The sequence below is a fragment of the Tachysurus vachellii genome, chromosome 11 (assembly GCF_030014155.1).
Source record: "Tachysurus vachellii isolate PV-2020 chromosome 11, HZAU_Pvac_v1, whole genome shotgun sequence".
Classification (NCBI taxonomy): domain Eukaryota; kingdom Metazoa; phylum Chordata; class Actinopteri; order Siluriformes; family Bagridae; genus Tachysurus; species Tachysurus vachellii.
Genome location: NC_083470.1, coordinates 11,524,243 through 11,531,110, shown reverse-complemented (window position 1 = coordinate 11,531,110; position 6,868 = coordinate 11,524,243).

Below are 6,868 nucleotides of genomic sequence, written 5' to 3'. Positions count from 1 at the left end.
TGTGGTTTGTCCCCATAAGGAAAATTGTTTTCTCACAAAAGCTGCAGACGTTATTTGAAAGAAACTAAATGTTTCTTTTTCATTTGAGGTTAATGTTAGAGTTATGAATATATGAGAATTATTTATAAGTATCATTAGTATTATGTAAATAAAAGTTTTCTCAAGGATAGTAAGACAAAGAGAGAGAGCAACAGTGTGTGTGTGTGTGTGTGTGTGTGTGTGTGTGTGCGTGTGCTATAGCCAGCGCCAATCCTCATGACACAGGGTGCAAGGCAGGGGAAATCACAGTGGATGGGGTACCAGAAATACAAAATCAGTGTTGCGGATGCCCTTAGTTTTGCACTGTACTTGCATTAGCTATTGCATACAGTACATGAGCAGTATTTCATTCACCCATCCTCAATCAAAGCTAACGTATATTTCCATGTTGCCTTTTTTGAAAACAGAGGCAGACAGGATAAGAGAAGCCAGTATGTTTGCTCTGACACCCACACTCTGATTACAGACCAGGCATTTTTCAGTGAATGTACAGGATCTGCTGTGAAACTAGTAACCTTAGACAGCTGTTGTGAGGTTCGATTGAGAATATGGACAGGCCAAAAATAGCTCATTGATCTCTGACTGTTTTTGAAGCAGCGCCCATAACAGTCCGAAACAATGACCTCAGTTCTGTTGCTTGTTTTAAGCATTGCTATAATGAGTTTTACCTTCAGCCTATAGGGAGATAAGATTTGTGAAGCAGAAAGCCAATTAAAAGTCAGTCTACTGACAGCATTTATCACTGTAGTACTTGTTTAGCAAGCAATAAAATAGGAATAGGAATAGTACTGGTTTTGCTAGAAGGAGTTAGATTAACTGTAAGTCTAAAAGATTGAAAGACTGTCGGTATAGCTCTGTTGGTCACAGACAATATTTGAATGAATTGAATGGTACAATAATAGAAATAAAATATTTCCCTCTTCATAACCATTGCTCTAAAGTTATAATGCTGTATCTGCACACACTTATATAATGTTGTATCTACATACTCTTTTAACAAAATAAAAATAAAAATATTGCAGTTCTGTATTTATACATATATGTAGACAGTCCCTGATCTTGCTTGATCTTTTCAGAGACAATATCTGAAATGTATTTTTTATTAAAAATGAATGCAAGTATCTGCTGTCAAATACAGATCTGCTGTCAAGGCAATAAATAAATAAATAAATAAATAAATAAATAAATAAACTGTGATTCTTTATGACAGCCACATCAGCCCCTTACAGCACAAACTATGCTCTTAATATCTTCATTTCTGGTTTGACAAAGTAAATGGGGCTACAAACAGTACAAAGAAGAGAGAATGTTAAAGGGTATATTGCATGTATCTCATCCAGTGTTGTATAAAGTACTAGAAAGCAATACTTGAGTAAAAGTAAAGTATTGTACTAGAAAAAGACTTTGGAAGAAGTGAAAGTTACCTTTTAGAATATTACTCAAGTAAAAGTCTTAAATAATCTGATATATACTGTACTTAAGTATCAAAAGTAATTTTCTGATATTTAATGTACTTAAGTATTTGAAGTAAAAGTTAAAAGTAAAATTTCAGTGATTTTCGGTAGGCATAAGAGGCACTTCAACAAGTGACCCTAACAAGGAGCATGGATGAATCCCATAATTGCTCATTAGAGGTAGAATATATCTCTCATAATCTATTTTATAATTTATTATATATTATGAATATATTATGTAATTTTATCTTGTGTATGTCATACATAAATCAACACCTAATTACATTTTTATGTAAAGCCTAAACTGATGAAACCATCTATAACAAGCTAAACTTAAATTCTGAACTGGACATGTGACTGACTATCTGACTGACTGCCTGGTGGGTTCTCAAACCTGTTGGTGGTTCTTGTGAAGTCTGACTACTAGCATCAGGCAGGAAGCTGCTCTAGGGTACTGTGTTGATGCAGGGGCTGGTGGCTGGGCTGGGGGCTGGGCTGATCTGTATGTGTTTGCTTCTTTAAAAAGAAGTCTGATATCTCTGCCTTTCTTTTCATTTTTTTATTGACCCTATGCAAAAATATGACACACGGATATAATACATTTAAGCATCAAATTTCAGATCAGATTTTTTTAATTAAAACTTTAACTACAAATCCCACTATAATAATTGCATTTTAAAATCAACTGTCAGCATAAATGACTACTTTAATCACCTTTATGATAGCTAACAGGCTGTCTGCAATTGCAGTAATCTATTGAGTAACATTTCCAGAAACATAGTTTAATAACAACATTAAACACTGACAGCTGTAAAACTAGTTATCTTACATTAGCTAAACAGTTAAAGACTTACACACTGCACTGTATACGTGTATAACTAGCACAAATGTCAACGTAATGTATATTATGGCTAAACTGGGGAACGAACCGATCTCTCTTGTCTAATTAATCTGTTAATAGCGTCTAACGTTAATTTACTGTATATAGTAAATATATAATATACTGTAAATATTTTTCTGGAAAACTAAATCCTGATGTTTAATCTTAAAACTTACTGAAATTTGATGATTTAGTATTAGTCTGTTGCAGTATTCTTCTCTACCTCTCAACTTTTTCTTGTCATTGATTGATGGATTTGAAATGTTGAGCAGCGCCTTCTTTTGATACGTGAAATGAGATGTCAATCAGCACCAAACTTCCAATGCTATCAAATAAAAATTTGGGGTGGCACCTGGGGTGGCCAATCAGATGTCAGGGGTGTTCATCGCCACCCCGGACACCCCTCTTGCTCCGCCACTGCTCCTTTGTCAAAATTACGCTATAATAGAGCGTATTGCAGTCGCACACATTTCTTCTGATTTTATTCTGTAGTAACGAGTAACGAAGATGCTTAGTGGAAATATAGCAGAGTAAAAGTATACATTTTATCTAGGGAATGTAGTGGAGTAAAAGTGAAAGTTGACATAAATTTAAATAGAGAAGTAAAGTACAGATTCGTGAAATTTCTACTTAAGTACAGTAACGATGTATTTATACTCCGTTACATTACAACACTGATCTCATCCAAACCACAATACAGAGTGTTTCAGACAAACCTACACCCATGCAAAGTCTGTTATTTTTAATGGTTTGTTTAGTTAAAAGAATAGAACAATAGAAGCCTTTATTTTGTCACATACACTTTACAACACAGTGACATTCTTTCTTCACATATCCTAACTTTGGGGGTTGGGGTTAGTGCAAAGGGTCAGCCATGATACAACACCCCTGGAGCAGAGAGGATCAAGGGCCCAAGAGGGCAGCTTAGTATTATAAACCTCAATCAACAACCCAAAGCTTTAACCGCTTGATCCATGTACTTGTACTACATACTGTATATGGACTCACCAACCACTTTATTAGGAATTCCTATACAAATGCTTGTTCATGCAATTATTTAATCAGCCAATCTTGTAGCAGTAGCACAATGCATCAGATCCTGAAGCTACAGCTTAAGTTAATGTTCTTATCAAATCAGAATGCTGAAAAAAGTGCAATTGGGGACTTTTATTGTGACATGGTTGATGTTCACAGACCGATCTCCTGCTTAGCTCCTGCTGTTCACACACAATGGTGAAAAACATCAAGTGAGCAATAGTTTTGCAGTCAGAAACACCTTCTTTATTAAAAAGGGCAGATTGACCTGAAAAAAATATCCACACTTTACATCCAGTGAGCAGAAAAGCAACTCATAAAGTGTCCAGTAAGCAAATGCTTACTCTCTCTCTCTCTCTCTCTCTCTCTCTCTCTCTCTCTCTCTCTCTCTCACACACACACACACACACACACACACACACACACACATCAGAGAAGTGCACTGTTTCTGCAAATCATGCCTTACACTATATTATCACAACAATGTAGGATTTAGGCCTGATTTAATCCTCGCAATCCGGAAATGTGTTACATAAGAGCGACAAATGCACTGAAGATAACATGCAAATACTAATGCACTTTCTGCATGCCCAGCTGTCCAGTGGAAGGAAAAAACCCAGATTACATTAGGATTCAATAATCAGAAATGTCAGAGATATTAATGAAAAACGATCAATAAACATAAATATATGCATAAATACATTTATATATGTAAACAAATTTTATGGTAATTTCAAATTAACATCCTTAATTGAAATGTCTAAGTTGGTTTTGTAATCCACCAAGGCCACAACAAAGTCTGTCAGTCTTGTCAAATCCTCCTGACTTACATTTCTGCAAATTATGTGCATCAACATGTAAAACAGGTTTATTAACAACATAACAAACATGGCAACATTCACTGAATCTTCTATTAGGGGCCACATTCACTGTTCTGTTTATGGAGTGCTATTTTGTTATGTAGATTGCTTTCTTTCAAGTCATTAATATAAAAGGTTGAGAATGAGTTACACAAAATTGTTTGTACTTTAGAAAAAAAATTATTTATTTAAATTTCAACATAATCCATGTATCATTGCAGTACCTGATTGTTATTGCGACACATTAGTGAGTCTCCTCGTGTGAGAATTTATTGTTTTTGTGTAAATTTATGAATTTTTTTTCATATGAGAGACAATGTGTGTAAATTTGAAGACTTGCTCCAGATGATAGAATTTTTGCTTGATGTAGTAAATTGGGTAATAGTTTGAATCTCATCTAAAACACTAAATAAAAAAAGATCAGAAAGAAAAACCTTAATTTTGTATATTCCAAATACTTATCTCAAGAATATGTCATTTTTCTCTGTATTTCATTCGGTGCAAGTGTTTCGGTGCTATATAAATATCTGAATCCTAATTTATTTGGGCATTCTAATCTCTCCACTTACTGTCCAGCAGCTCTGTTCCTGTCAAAGACAACATAACAAACATATTTTCTTTAGTATGCTTTCTAGAAAAGAACAGAACATTTTCCATGGGTTATGGCATTGTTTCAGTTTTGTTACTGCTGTACCATTTAATGTTATTGATCGTGATATTTTAATGGACTTGCTTACACACTCTGGCTTAGACACTCCTTCTCTGTTTTACTCTGTGTTACTACTTGGACAGACCATTATTTTTCCATATGGTGTGCTGAGGTTTTGTTCTGGGTGACTTATTGCTCTCTCTATATATTTACATCAACTTAGACCATATGTTCACAAAAAATATGTTGGCTTTCAATATACTAATTACATGCAATCTTACAATGAGTTTGGCCCTTCAATAGCACAGCTATATAAAGTTTAGCAATGTGTTAAAAGCTTATTTGGAAAGAAACTTCATTTAACACACTTCCACTATAGCCCAGTAACATAATAACTACAGTTAACAAAATGTAATTGTGTAAATGCAATTGTAAATTGATACATTTATTTATTCATCTTCATTTGTCACATTATTGTTGTCAGGATCCAATGCTGGGATATCCTGGGATAGCTGGGCACAAGGAGGGAGAATTAAGTTAATCTACATATACATATACAGTACACATTCAGACTTCACTCCTTGGTCAATTTATACTTACATGTTTTTGGACTGTGGGAAGAGACTTCCAGAGACTATTTTAACTGAACATCCATTTGTTTAGTTCTAGCACCAAAGTGACATTTCAAGCTTGGTCTGATTGATTATCAATATTCATTATATTATGAAGACTTTGACTGTACACTGTACAGCTATGAATAAACATCCAGGTATTCCAAACTGTTGCATATTGACTTTGATAGAATTTTGATAGAATTTAATCACTAACAGTAATTGTACCAGTACAATTAAACACCAGAATCTGCTTTAGGGTATTTATTGATGCTGCCTAGGTCTGACATTTTTACTAGATGAGATGGGAAGGATACACATCTTTCTCTCACTGTAACACTAAAAATGTGATTTGTGGCAGCAGGCTCTCATGGCTTCTATGACGCATACAGCAGAGAACAGCACTATGTGCCAAGGACATTTCAGTAGCACAGACTCAAGGTTTAGACTTGCTTTGACTCTCTTTTTTAAAATGCTATTAAATGATCAACCTATAGAGATATTATCTAGTACAATTATCTAATCATTAAGATGTGATATAAATGTGCCTGATTTTTAATAATACAATCATAATCATATAAATAATAATCATATTTTTTCACTAACCCTAATTGTGTCAAACTGCAATAATTGGTAAAGAAATCTTTTGTTATTGTTTTCCATCTACCTCTCCAGAGGTCTGGTATTATAATAGCTGAAGCATCCTTCTCTCCTCCCTTGAGTACATCCTCCTCCATCCTCTTGTGTTTCTCTCTGCTACCCCACCCCACATTTGCCTCTTTTGCTCAACACCGGATGTGTGTTAGCAACACCAGAAGACGTGGAAGGAGAGCCAGAATCCACAAAGCCAATTTGGCATCATAATGCAGTCTTACTGTGAACTACACACTGGCGTTTCTGATGGCCATTTGGCCTCGTTGTGCTGCCAAGACACAGCCTACATTCATGACTCCATTGTAAATGTTCAGTGTTTAAATGGATGTCAGTATTACAGCTGTATATAATAGTTTTAGGGTATCATTTTTACATTTACATACTACAAAACAATATGATTCACCATAACATCAGAACAATTAATTTGCTTAAAGCAGTTACTTGTAGATAACATTTCAAAAGTGTTTTCATTTTAATTAAATGCGACTCATTAAATCAGGTCTGCTGTTGGGTAGGAATTGAATCATTATGGATGACTCAGACAGTGACATGTTTGCATTCCTCATCAATTCAGCAATGCCAGATACTTTGCATGGCCATTATTATGTACTGTACCTCTCTGTATGGTCACCAGAAAGTGAATCCTCAACACTGGTAAAGATTTGTGGTCTAAAACGATTAAGTAC